Source organism: Chiloscyllium plagiosum, chromosome 21 (genome assembly GCF_004010195.1).
Source record: "Chiloscyllium plagiosum isolate BGI_BamShark_2017 chromosome 21, ASM401019v2, whole genome shotgun sequence".
In the NCBI taxonomy this organism is placed as follows: domain Eukaryota; kingdom Metazoa; phylum Chordata; class Chondrichthyes; order Orectolobiformes; family Hemiscylliidae; genus Chiloscyllium; species Chiloscyllium plagiosum.
This window is the reverse complement of record NC_057730.1, coordinates 6,624,611-6,639,462: the sequence shown is the minus strand read 5'-3', so window position 1 is coordinate 6,639,462 and position 14,852 is coordinate 6,624,611. Positions and strand designations below refer to the sequence as shown.

The 14,852-nt window shown below is 43.0% G+C and overlaps 1 protein-coding gene across 2 annotated transcripts in view; it reads left to right on the top strand.

Annotated features, from left to right (window-relative positions):
- The window catches only part of rhbdf1a (rhomboid 5 homolog 1a (Drosophila)), a 359,396-nt gene that overhangs the window by 52,497 nt on the left and 292,047 nt on the right, over positions 1 to 14,852 (top strand). The window lies entirely within an intron of this gene.

The window sequence follows — 14,852 nt, the reverse complement described above, 5'->3', positions numbered from 1 at the left end:
AAGAATGGACGTCATGACTTAGTAGATGTATGAACTTGCTAAATCAACACTCCATTCTCTCTTCCTTTTTCATACCATTTGACACATCAAGCCTACTCGATGAGGAAATGGCTGATCTCATTTTGGTCTCAATTACCTCCTCATCCACATAACCTTCAACCTCTGGTCAGTCAGCGATCTCTAGCTCCTGTGTATTGAGTAATCCAGCCCCCTCAACTCGACCATTCGAAAGCAGAAATTCCTCTCCCTGGTGTCAAATAGGATGCCATTAGTTTTAAGCAGTTGCTGTCTCGCTGTAGATTTGCACTCCACCTCCCTCCCCTCCACCCCCCCCCCCAAAAAAAAGAGGCAATGTCCTCACTGTAGCCAACACCCTTGGAATTCTATGTGGTCACTGCTTATTCTCCTTACAAAGGGTGAAAAGGATCCCTGGAATTTGCCTTCTGCGTGTTTCCATTTGTCTGATGCACCAAGAACAACATAATGGTACACATTGGGAGTTTGCTGGAAATTTAGATAAATTATTCATTTAGAATCTCTTAATTATATTTCCAGCAGTGAATATGATGGGTTTTTAGTGATCCGAAAAGGATTCACATTAATATCACTGGTGAGGCTAATGGTGGGCTTAAAATTTTCCCCAGTGTTTTCTCCATCTATTAACAAAGCACAAGAAGTGCATTAATATTTCACTTTGTTAAATTGATGCACGTCCTATTGAAAGAGTTCTGTCTGAATGTTAAAATGTTGCAGCTGCATATTACATTGGAAATGAAATCCATTGCTGCTTGGTGTTTTTACTTCAGGCGTTACTTGGCATTTTATCTCCATTTCCCATTTATTAATGTGGATGCATGCATTATATGTAAAATTGTCTCTTAAAACTGGACTTAAATTTTTAGACGAATGAATTCTGACAGCTTCTCTTGTTGAAACTCGAGACTGTCAGCATGGTCCTGTTTCCAGACTGCAGTGCTATAACTGGTGCAATATTCATTGCCAAGGGTTGTTTGCTGAAATGTTTTGTGTTGCTCGCTATATCTCTGGAGATTTTTAAGGCATCTAATAATAGAGGAGCTGAACATAGTTCACTTACACGATGGGAATAGTGCTCATCTAGCTTACTGTAGATTCTGGTTTCAGACAATTTGGCTGCAGACATGAATTTCAGTCCCTCGTACTGTACCACACATTAGTTTGAATTACTGCCTCTCAACATTCCTGGGAATTTGGCAATTCCCGTGATGGTCTGGCCACTGGTTGTTTGGGTCCTGGCACTGGATTTGTTTGGTTATTTTGTCAGTTTTACATGCTGTTTCGATCGTTCTTTATTTTTGTTCCTGACGGATATGAATGTAGGATTGGAATGGTTTGCGCTGTGAGCTTTCTAATGGGTGGTATTCGGTCATTAGCCTGCACCAAATTTTCGTCTGTCACAATTTGCCAGTTTTACTTTCTTCTTTAATCCCTCGCTTTGCCACCCTCCCCCTAAAAACTGCAGTGAGGATTGTAAAGCAGCGGTTGCCGGGTTTAGTGCCTGAGAATCAGTGAACCTGAAAAAGGAAGCTCAGAGTTTGGTTTTTGCTGGACACTGCAAGGTTCTGCTGACTCCGCACTTTTTTTGAACGTTTTCAGACCTTGGTTCACTTGTGCTTCGTGGCTGCTGATTTTATAGGGCTTGATCCAGAGTGCAGGTTTCTGTCAGGAAATGAGTGCAGCTTTCTCAGGGACCCCACACCAGCCGGCACTTCACTGTGGTTACTCGAGCGCTTGATTTGTTTTTCTTTTTTTTTGTCAGAACTCAGCGTTCAGATGAAGGATGGGAAAGTGAACCTTTTCCCTCTGAGGAGTTGGCTGTTACCTGGGAAGCAGGAAACACAGAACATCTTGACTTGTGGAAATAAAACATGAACTTGACTCTCTGTAGCTATTTGGGAATATTATTGTAGTTTCAATCTTGTGGATTCTAAAGTATGGTCTTTAAGTGGGGCAATTGTGTGTGGACTGCAATAAATAACAGTCAGCACAGTGCAGGCCTCCCTTTCATCTTGATTTCCAAGATGCAGTGGGTGCTTTTGACAAGCTTCGAGCTTATTAATGAATGAATGAATGATATAATTTGTGCTGATCTCCAGCAAAGGAGCAGGCTAATTGGGCTGTCGGGCACAATGTCCTGTTGTTTCCTGGAACTGAACTCAGTCAGTGTTGGTGGTATGGGGTCTTCAGAAATTCTTGCCTCACTACATCCTTCAGCTCACATCAAAGGGGAATCTCATCGACTCTTATTGAGGCACCCCAGGGATAATAGAGGAGAAACAAATTGCTGCAGATGCTGCAATCTGTACTGAAAACAAAAGCTGGAGATCACAGACAGCATCCATGGGGAGAGCGCAAGCTAACGTTTTGAGTCGAGATGATTTATCAGAGCTGAAATGAAGTGTGGAGGGACAGCAGTTCTCCACCAGCACTCTACACTAACTACCCTGACCACGACCCCCAAACTATAGCATAAATACTGTCCTTCCACACTTCACTTCAGCTTGAATAGGAAGGGTTTGGAAGGATATGGGCCGGGTGCTGGCAGGTGGGACTCGATTGGATTGGGATATCTGGTTGGCATAGATGGGTTGGACCGAAGGGTCTGTTTCCATGCTGTACATTCTATGGCTCTGATGATGAGTCACCTACACTGGAAATGTTAGCTTGCTCTCTCAGAATCCCTACAGTGTGGAAACAGGCCCTTCGGCCCAACAAGCCCACACCGACCCTCCGGAAAGCAACCCACCCAGACCCATTCCCCTACCGTATATTTACCCCTGACTAATGCACCCAACCTACACATCCCTGTACGCTATGGGCAATTTAGCATGGCCATTTCACCTAACCTGCACATCTTTGGATTGTGGGAGGAAACCGGAGAACCCAGAGGAAGCCCATGTAGACAGGGGGAGAATGTGCAAACTCCACACAACACCGTTACCTAGCTGGATTTCTCCATGGATGTTGCCTGACCCACTGTGATCTCCAGCATTTGTTGTTTTCATAATAGAGTAGACGTTGTAGGTGCGATAAAGTAATAATGCATCAGTAAGCCCATTTACATCCTGTTTCATTTTCCTCTTTAGCAAGTTGATGGGGTGAGGGGTTATAACAGGATAGCGACGAGGATAAAAATTGATCTTGGAATCAGCAACTCTATAAACCTAATTGCACAGACTAACGAGCTCTGCTGAGTTAGCAGATATTGATCCAAGGTAGGAACTTTGGATCCAAGCCAGATCTGAATGCTGTGCAGAATTGAAGTCAAAGTTTTTTTTTAAAAAAAGTAGTTCTGAACCGCATATTGGAGCTTGCAGTCTGGTGACAGATCATTTCACTTACACAGAGGGTAACTGTACAAGTGTATTCAGAGGGATGATGATCTCCAGGACAGTGCCTTTGAAAGCTGGTATGAGTGGCTGCTAAGCATGTGGCCCATATGTTTGTGGGTTAGAGAAATGGTACTTGCTTACCTACTAGTACTTGACAACAGAAACATTTTTAAAATTAGATTACTTAGTGTGGAAACAGGCCCTTCGGCCCAACAAGTCCACACCGACCCGCCGAAGCGCAACCCACCCATACCCCTACATTTACCCCTTACCTAACACTACGGGCAATTTAGCATGGCCAATTCGCCTGACCTGCACATCTTTGGACTGTGGGAGGAAACCGGAGCACCCGGAGGAAACCCATGCAGACACTGGGAGAACGTGCAAACTCCACACAGTCAGTCGCCTGAGGCGGGAATTGAACCCGGGTCTCTGGCGCTGTGAGGCAGCAGTGCTAACCACTGTGCCACCGTGCCGCCCTAAACATTGTGGGTTCAGCCTGGCATCCAGTGTCCCTGTCACTCTGTGCAGGTGGTGAATGCCAACAAGACATTTGAGATCTGGAAAGTGCATTAATTTTTTATTTGTGTGAAAACTGTCCTGATGTAAGGTTGAAATATTTCAATTATCATATTACGCTGCTGGATTCTTCTAACCAAAACAAGAACTAGAAGGAATGATTTGAACTCTGAAGAAGAATAGCAGACTGTAAAGGGTAGGGTTTCTTTTGAGGCCATTGGAGTTGCATCATTCTAACATAATGTGTAATCGTTTATTTTTGACCTGGATCCCTGGCTTGTGTTGGCTGCCTGCCTTTAACTGCACCGAAACCCCTGGCTCCAGTGATGTACAGATCACTCAGATATCTGGAACTTAAACAATTTAGATTCGTCGCAACCTGTTCAAAATAGAACCACTGTCATTGGAGAAGGAGAGACCTGAATTTACACTCAGAACTGATATATTGCTGTATTCACTCATTGTTATTTGCTGTTGGTTGTAAGTGAAATGCATTTCTAAATGATGTTGCAAGTGTTCGATTGAACAGTGTGTGCATGCACTGTGCGAAACTGATGTTAACTCTTTGTTTTCTGAAAGGAAATGAATGCAATGTCCATAATGGCATTTGTTACAAGCTTGAGTGGATGTAGTTGCTGTATTCTTGTGAATGATATAGCTTACATTGAAACTAGAAGTTTGTATGTCTGTCTGCAGAACAAAACTCACTTTTAAACTATCTAATATAGAGGCAGGTCATTTCCCCTCCCTCACCTTACCCCAGTTCCAATCTTCCAGCTCAGCACTGCCATCATGACCTGTCCCACCTGTCCATCTTCCTTCCCACCTATCCACTCCACCCTCCTGTCCGACTTATCACCTTTACCCCACCTCCATCCATGTATTGCACTCTCGGCTACCTTCCCTCAGCCCCACCCCCTCTCATTTAACTCTCCATCCCCTGAGGCTCCCAGCCTCATTCCTGATGAAGGGCTTTTGTCTGGAACATTAATTTTGCTACTCCTCAGATGCTGCCTGACTCTGGTTTCCTCCCACAGTCCAAAAATGTGCCAGTTGGGTAGATTGACAGTGCTAAATTGGTCATCGTGTCCAGGGATGTGCAGTTTAAGTGGATTAGCCATGGGAAATACAGGGTTACAAGGTGGGATAAGAGGGGGTGAATCTGGGTGGAATGTTGTTTGGAGGGTTGGTGTGGACCCAAGTGGCCTATTTCCAATTGGGGGCTATACAATTCTTTTTATTAAGAATTGTTTAATAGTGGCACGTGTCTTCATCTTAAATCAGGTTTTAACTATGTGCCCTAACTTTGCCATGAGTTATTGTAGCAGATGCTCCCATCTGCCCTGTGAGAAGTTCCAGCCGATTTAATTCTGGGCACCTTTTGCACAGAGGGCTTCAGAAAGGAAGGGGAGAAAAAGTTAAAATATGAGTCGATGATCAAAACAGGCCAACGTGAGATGCCAGTGAACAAATGAGCTCATTGTAGCGATGACTAAGTGTTTTGTCCTCCTGACTATTCTTGTTAATCTGTAATCAAGTCCAGTCATCTGTACCATTTGGGGCAGTGTTTTTTTTAAGTTTTTTTTTGAGTTGGCTGTGAGATTCTTTTGTTGTCCAGCAGACTGTAAGTACAGTGGGTATCTTATTCAGCCATGGCAATGATTTAATGCATGCAAGCCACAAAAAGAGTCTGCCTTTCACAGCACTGTTGGTGCATTTAGCAAATGATAGCGCATCAAGAGATTCCTGGATGGGAACGGTTTACATTGTGGCCTTTACCATGAAACTAGACCCTACGTTATTTTGGAAGGATTTGTTGCAGTTTCAAAAAGCCTCAGTTGGGAGTAACATCATGACTTTTTAAGGCTTTTTTTTTCCACAATTGCTCAAAAGAAAAGTTTGGCTGTCAGCTTGCTGAATGAAACCAGTTTGAACTTGTCAATGCGAACGGAAGCTGGTGTGGAAGAAGAGAGTGGATATGTGAAAAATAAAACTCATTCAAAGTGCCAGTGTTGGTACAGTATCCAGTGAGTTTGAATGAATCCCTACTAACTACATGTCCTTTAAGACTTGGTGAGGTTGTTGACTCCAGCAGTGGTGATTGAGGAGAAAGGTAAGCATGTTTATTCCATATTTCCCACTTGCAACCAAAGACTTCTGTGTTTTAGCATTAAAAAAAAGGGCGTGTGTGAGAAATATTTTCGTAAGCTGGAAGCTCTCAACCCCTGAGCATTGGACATTTGCCACAGATCTCAAGTTGCACTTTGAATACATGTGTGAAATTATTTTCATTTGCTGAGTTCAGATCATAGTGTCCTTTTGAAATAATGTTTTAATATGGCAAATGATATATTTTGGATATTTCTAGGGTGAGATATTTCTAACAATTTTGCTGTGAAAACGGGTGGCACGCTTTTAAGATTGAGGATGATTCATCCACCATTTTGATATTCAGGAGGGGGGAAGGGAAAAAAAATCACATGATACAAAACACATGATCAAACCTCCTCCACAATGTTAAACACTAATTGGTGTAAACACTGTTTTAATGCATATAATTCAATAAATTGCCTCCTTTCTTTTTGAATGCTTGGTTTCTTTTACATAGAAAGCAATGTTTTATAGCAAGAGTATTTTTAAGGAGCTGAAATTATCAAATTGAGATTGGATCATTGTACCTATACTTGTATAGTTTACCACTTTATGGTGAATAGTTTTGCTTGTTGACCATTGTTCCAGTCAGATTGGAGTTATATTTATCCTGGAGTCAAATCGGAATTTCTGTCATTCACTCTGCAATCTGGCCTTGTGCTGCTCTTTTATTTCACCAATGACTGAGTTGAGCTGGTGTTGATAATGAGTCTTTTTCTCAGGAGTACTCTGAAACCTGAAAGGTCTGTAATTGGACTAGGTAGCATCTCTTGGTTGAGTGTTCTAGGTATTGTTTGAGATCCAAAATTATATCTTTTTGGTCAGTGAACAGTCCTGAAAGTCAAAGAAGCAGGCGGGGACCAGTCTTTTTTTAAGAGCGCGCTGTCCTTCAAGACCATAAACTTAACTTTTTCTGCACGATCTCCATATCCACTTGTAGGTTTATGACATAGATCACTGGCTTGAAATCACTTGATTGCTAGCCTCCTCTGGAACTGAGAATTCCAGAGAGCCATCACCCTCATGCTTGTCGGACACATGCAGAGCAAGACATCAGTCAGCATGGGAAGCTGATTTGGTGTCAGCTTAATGGTCCAGCTAATGTGAGCTCTTAGCCCTGTAAAGCCTGACATGCCTTCAGCAGTAGTAACAACATCAGCATCACTGTTTATTTCTCCAAAGGATTGTCAACTACCTGTAGTTGGTTGACTCTTTCAGCTGTTGCTATGATTCTAAGTGTTCGTTGCTCATTTTTAAAGTTGCAGAAGTCTAGAGAGAATGTGTGACAGGTGTTGAAAAACCTTTTATTCTTTGAGATTTCTGACATGGATGGATCAGTATGTAAAATAACTGCACAGAGGCCATGTCAACCCTTTATTTACTAGTGCACAGTACACTGGTTGTAGCCAGCCAGCTCTGAGGAGTCCTTGAACTGAGGAGATTCTGATCTCCTGGTTATATTTTCTTTTGTGCAGAGGCTGGGTCCCATCACCAAGTGTTGATTGGCACTACACTTCAACCTTTACCAGAACCAGCAGGGTTGTTCTTGTCCACTGTGCATCTCTATTAGTAAACAGAGGGTGGCTACTGGGCAACAAGGCCACAAGTCCACCCCCTTTGGTGACACCAGTCTGTCAACAGTGGACAAGCACATTAGGAAGTCTATGCTGCTACATGAGATTATCACTGACATCCATAAACGAGGCCTTTTATGTTGGGACTGCTCTTGCATCCTCCATATTCAGCAAATGGGTTCTGAGAATCTTCTTGTCAAATGAATGGTGCGTGCTCTCACCATTAGTAGAAGCTTGCTGTCTGAGGAGAAGCCTGACTCTGGCTGTCATAGTCATAGAGATGTACAGCGCTGAAACAGGCCCTTCAGTCCAACTCCTCCATGTTGACTGGATATCCTAAATTAATCCAGTCCCATTTGCCAGCATTTGGCCCATAGTTCTCTAAACCCTTCATATTCATATTCCCATCTAGCTGCCTTTTTAAATGCTGTAATTGTATCAGCCTCCACCACTTCCTAGGGCAGCTCATCCCATATGTGCACCACCTTTTTTGTGAAAAGTTGCCCCTTAGGTCTCCTTTATATCTTTCCCCTTTCACCCTAAACCTATGCCCTCTAGTTCTGGATTCTCCCAGCCCAGGGGAAAGACCTTGTCTATTTATCCTATCCATGTCCCTCATGTCCTTCCAGAACTCATTCAAGCACAATGCGTATCCTCATACCTCCCATGCCCTCGCGACCAAACCAATGCATTCCCTCTATCTGTCTTCCACCTGCCTCTGTCTGTCCAAGTGGCTTTGCCCAACCCTACAAACAAGGTGTCTGATGGATGATAGATAGAACTTAAACTGATGAAGACTGCTGATTGATCTTTTGTGCTCAGATTCATTTCCCACTGTACTTTGGACCTGTCAGTGTCAGTCTGAGCTGACAGGCCTGGCCAGCTGCTTTAGCAAGGATAATGAACAATGGCGAGGCTGAGTGGACCAATGCTGTCATTCTGAGGGACGGTTACAGTGCCTCTCCCTTTTGGGGTGGCGAGAGTTGCAGAAGCTGACCAATCCTGGCCGGCTGTTGGAGTACAATGTTGCCGCAATTTTGTTGCACTCTTCCATCCCCTTCTGAACATTGTGATCTGTGGCCAGGCTGACAACAGTCTGATCTTCCACTGCAGACTTTTGATGGAGTTTGTCTGTGCTGCATAACTGTTGGACGCAGCAATTGAGTGCTGACTGAGATGGTCTGTGCTTCACTCACCAAAGAGATCATTCTCATCAGCAGGTAGCATACTGCCTGCTTTTCAATCAGTGGGGGACTCATTCATTGCCCATTAAGACCCCTCCTTGCAATTTCTTTTATCTCCTGGGAAATATAGTCAACCCTTGTTTTGTCTTTTTGGAGGATTTTCCTTTGTTAAGCAAATTGTTTTTGCCTTGGACTCTACAAATGAAGACACCTAAGGAATAGGGTTTACTGCCCCTGAAGTTGGTTCCTCGTTTGAACAAATAGAAACGCACTGGGTTCGTTCAGCCGCTCAACTATATGCACATGACTTTTGTCACATTCCATTCAGTGGGTGAATTTCTAAATTATTTTCCATAGCCAAACACAAGCACTGGTTGTGGAAGCCTTGTCATGAGTTTACAAATCGAAGAAGGACATGCCAACATTTTTTTGAATCTCTGTAGCATTTTACTTTAGAGATAGTGAAGAGATTTGGATTTACTAAATTCTGCAATTCACTAAACTCGAGTTATATCTGAAACATTTAAATTGTTCTCCGAGTCACTCTGTAAATGTCAAGTGGTCACTTCAGTTCAAAGTCACGGTATACAATTTGTAATACAACTTCTGTAGGTTGCAGCACAATTAGAATTCCTACTTGCGTCAGGGTACAAAAAAAATTCCAATTTATACTATGCACAGACCTCACTCTGGTAGTACCCAGTAAATTCCAACATTCTGTAAGGTGATGTTTTGGCAAAGTCTGTTGTATGAATGTTGAAGTTATTTCGTTCTGAGATATTTTAATCTTGGGGACAAGCCTGCTCCTCTCTGCTATACATAGTCAATTAACTGTCTGATAACATTCAAATTGTCTCACGCTGCCCTGTGAATTGATTTAAAGTGAATGGTGATGTAATTAAATATCATTGCATATGTATTTAGAAACTGCTTTGTGTTGACATAGGCTAATGGAAGGGTATATTACTTTACATTAGGTAGAAACATTGGAGGGCTGATTGTGCAGATTCTCAGTTCCATTTCAGCCCTAAAAATTAAAGTCATTGGAATTTAACATTTTTTTTTGTACACCGGGGGGAGTTTAACATGAGTAAGTGTGGTCTCACCTGCTGGATAGAGAATCAGTGAGAGTCCAACATTGCCTGTCTACGACAAGGTCCACCACATCTGCTTCCTCTTAACTGGGCAACTAAGATCTGGGACTCCTGACCTATGGCCGTTCATTGGGATCTGGGCTGCTTGCCTATTTTGGCCTAAACATTGCTCCCACCCTCATTATAGGTTTGGTGCTAAAATGAACGGTGGGGAGGAGAGGTATAGGATCAAAAAAAGCCTGAGGGAAATTCAGCTCTCGGGGGCCAGGAATTCCATTGGTTGGAGCCATGTCCTACATAAAGGAAGATGGCTGTGATAATTGGTGGTTGGTTCTTTTAGTCCCAATCCCTCAGGATCGTGTCCTCAGCCAGACCATCTTCAGATGCTTCATCAATGACCTTTTCTTTATTATAAAGCCAGAAGTGAGGCATCTGGATGGGTATATGAATAGGAAGCATTTAGAGGGATATGGGCAAAAGTGAGGACTGCAGATGCTGGCGATCAGAGTCAAGATTAGAGTGGTGCTGGAAAAGCAAAGCAGGTCAGGCAGCATCTGAGGAGCAAAAGCCCGAAACGTCAATTTTCCAGCTCTTCGGATGCTGCTTGACCTGCTGTGTTTTTCCAGCACCACTCTAACTTAGAGAGATATGGGCCAAGTGGTGGCAAATGGGACTAGTTTAGGTTAGGATGTCTGGTCGATATGGCCAAGTTGGACCGAAGGGTATGTTTCTGTACTGTACATCTCTGACTGTAAGTCTAGGTGTTGGTGGTTGAATGCAACATGTTCATCGCTACTCACTGAGCACTGAAGGGGTCCCTCCCACATACTGCATCACTTGGACACCAGGCTTATGTTGATAAATGGCAAATAAAGGATTTGTATCACACAGGTTCCAACCAATAAATATCTCCAATCAGAGACATGTTATCATTTGTCCCCTGTGTTCAGATCCTGGGGGTGACCAGTGACCAGAAATTGAACTGGACCAGCCATGTAAGCAATGTGGGCTGGGAATTCTGCAGCAATGAATTTCTGACTTGACTCCCCAAAGCCTGTCAGCCATGTGCACAGGACAATTAAGTCATGTTATGGAATAGTGTCCATGTACTGGATGAGTGCAGCTCCAACAACGTGCAAGATGCACATCATCCAAGTCAAAGCTGCCCACTTAATTGGAATCACATTCGTCACTTTCAGCATTCACTGCCTCTTCACTAATGTATAGTAGCAGCAGTATGAACTGTCTACAACCTCTATTGCTTTAATTCACCCCATGCCGTTTCATGCCACTCTCCAAACCCATGACCTTTACCAACTTGAAGAACATGGGAACACCAACTCCTGTTTCTGTTCAAATCATGCAGCATCCTGACTTTGACCTTTTATTGCCATTTTTTGGGATCTCTTTAACAGCCCGGAGCGACATGGTGGCTCTGTGGTTAGTCTCACAGCACCAGGGACCCAGGTTTGATCCTGGACCTGGGTCCAATCCCAGCCTCGGGTGACTGTCTGTCTGTGTGGAGTTTGCACGTTCTCCCCATGTCTGCATGGGTTGCCTTCAAGTGCTCTGGTTCCCTCAGGTGAATTGGCCATGCTAAATTATCTATAGAGTTCAGGGATGTGTAGGTTAGGTGCATGAGGCAGGGGAAGTGTAAAATAATAGGGTAGGGGATTGGGTCTGAGTGGGTTACACTTCGGAGGGTTGGTGTGGACCTGTTGGGGCCTGGTGGCCTGAAGGGATTCTATAAGAAAACAAATCAAAGAACTAGATGTCTTCCTTCAAAAGCCAAGTGCATTTCAGAGGCAGAAAAAAAACATTAAGAAGAGTACCTCAGCCAACAACTTTGGGGTGGCACGGTGGCTTAGTGGTTAGCACTGCTGCTTCACAGCACCATGGGGTCCCAGGTTCAATTCCAGCCTCTGGCGACTGTCTGTGTGAAGTTTGCATGTTCTCCCCGTGTCTGCGTGGGTTTCCTCCGGGTGCTCCGGTTTCCTCCCGTGTGCACGTCAGGTGAATTGGCCGTGCTAAATTGGCCATAGTGTTAGGTACATTAGTCAGAGGGAAATGGGTCTGGGTAGGTTACTCTTTGGAAGGTCGGTGTGGACTGGTTGGGCCAAAGGGCCTGTTTCCACACTGTAGGGAATCTCATCTTTTTTAAAAAAAACTTGCCCAAAGCCTAATTATCTATTGTCCAATTTTTAGCAGAACCTTCAGAGACTGATCAGCCTTGGTAATTTAGTTTTATACCTATCAGAACAAGATCATCTTTGCCCGGTAGTTTGGAAAAGAAGGTTGTATCTGCACCATCATCATGGCGAGGACAAGAAGAGATGAGCAATACATCAGTCTTGCCAGGAATGCACACGTCCCATGAACCAGAAAGAAATCTTTTTAGCACCCCAGTTTTTTTATAATTGCACTATTGTGGAGTCACTAATTGATCTTGACATAAAAGCAGTAACAAGACGATATTTCTGTCAGCGTAAAGTTGGCTAGAGGTCTGCTTGGGCATGAATGTATCATTTAAAAAGATAAACCACACAGTTTCAAGGCACAAAAATTCTGCTGAAAGAATCCGACTTTTCTTTTCCCCTGTGGATGTTTGACATTTTGTGATATGAAAAGCAAATCAGACTTCAAAGTCAACTGTCAGAGGAGAATCTGGGGGATTATGGCTAATGGAGCAGATGAAACGTGCTTGCTTCTGAATAATCTTCTTAAAGAATTTGGGAGCAGAATTTGAACAGGCAGCAGTAATCCTGCTGCAGTCAAACAAAGGTGGTCTTTTGAAACAACTGAATGGTTTTTAAAAAATGTCGGTGAATCATAATCTATCAACTTGTCTTTTGTTCCCACAAATGGATTGGTATTGTCCATAGGGATAACTGTTTGGTTAGTACCTCCATTATATAACAGCAACAGCGTGTAGATTAACTTTTAGATTTAGGGTCTCTGTGTGTCTTTGTCGCAACTATTAACTTTCTGTGACACATGGCTTTTGTTAAGAAGAGATAATTGAGAGATCTTGGTTCATTATAAATCCCACTACTTTATTGCTGAGGGTATAACTTATCCAGTATAATTGGACCTGTTTTATGGACTTGCTGCTAACTTTCCTAATGTAAATTTTACTGTTTCACCACACCACTGTATTTCTTCCAGTTTTAAAAGGATTACTTTATTACACTGAGGAACTTAGCCACAAATTTCATTAACATTGGATATCAGAATTTGCTATCAGAAACACCAATATGTACCTCTTTTGTTTGCCTCTTCTGTGTAATGAGAAAAATTCAAACGCTATATTTAATGAAAGCCCCAAACTCCAGGGAGGGATCTGAAGAAACCGTCACTGAAGTGGATAAGAGTGAGTACTATTAGAATTTTATTTTGCAAGTCTGACATTTTAATGAGGTTCTGCAATAGGATTTTGTTTCTGTAATTGCAGTGATCTTGAAGCAACTGCAGTTTGAGCCATTTTTACAGCAAGACTCCTCAGAAAGTAATTATGTTTGGAATAGATTGGAATAGATCAGAGAAAGAACTAGGCGAAATATTGCGGTTATTTTAAATGTTTGCAGCCAGATACACTCGGTTGTCTGAAAGTCTGGACAACAGAACCTTTTTCCAACTTCTCGGAAGAAAACTGAGCAGAAGATGAGCAGGAAGTAAAGGGGCCACTTTACCACAGGTTTAATTAAACACAAATGTTCATGAACGTTTTCGGAACGAAGCTGCTTCCTTATGAAGGAAGGGGCTTCAGCTACGGAAAGTGTACAGTGCAGGTTGGCAACATGGTGGTCCCTCTGAGTGTTAGTCTTCACTGGGTCATGTGGAGGCCAACTTGGTGCTCCAAGCTCTGACACTTTAGTACGATTATTTTGAAGAGTGTAATTGAATTTTGTTGAACACAATCGTGGATTTCCCTAATGAGATTGAAGTTCCCTGTCATTTGTTCAGTAGTAGACGTATCGGCCAATGCACGTGTTTTTCTCAGTTTTTGCAGAGTTGCGAATCAACTAATATCATTACTGTTCATGTTTTCCAGATGACTGAATATGTTTATCAATGTGTGTGGGCACATGCAATGTGAACTTGACAGAATCACCATCTATTTCCATGCTGTGATCGTTTTACCCCATTCTGAAAAAAAGAATCATACCAAACATTAGATAGTGACACCTTGCAAAATGTCCAAATTACAGAGGAGGAAGTGCTGGATGTCTTGAAAAGCATAAAGGTGGATAATTCCCCAGGACCTGATCAGGTGTACCATAGAACTCTGTGGGAAGCTAGGCAAGTGATTGCTGGGCCTCTTGCTGAGATATTTGTACTATCGATAGTCATAGGTGAGGTGCCGGAAGACTGGAGGTTGGCTTACGTGGTGCCACTGTTTAAGAAGGGTGGTAAGGAAAAGCCAGGGACCTACAGACCAGTGAGCCTGACGTTGGGAGTGGGCAAGTTGTTGGAGGGAATCCTGAGGGACAGGATGTACATGTGTTTGGAAAGCCAAGGACTGATTAGGGATAGTCAACATGGCTTTGTGTGTGGGAATCATGTCTCTCAAACTTGATTGAGTTTTTTGAAGAAGTAACAAAGAGAATTGATGAGGGCAGAGAGGTAGATGTGATCTATATGGATTTCAGTAAGGTGTTCGACAAGGTTCCCCATGGGAGATTGAGCAAGGTTAGATCTCATGGAATACAGGGAGAACTAGCCATTTGGATACAGAACTGGCTCAAAGTTAGAAGGTGGTGGTTGAGGGTTGTTTTTCAGACTGGAGGCCTGTGATCAGTGGAGTGCCACAAGAATCGGTGCTGGGCCCTCTACTTTTTGTCATTTACATAAATGATTTGGATGCGAGCATAAGAGGTACAGTTAGTAAGTTTGCAGATGACACCAAAATTGGAGGTGTAGTGGACAGCAAAGTGGGTTACCTCAGATTACAACAGGATC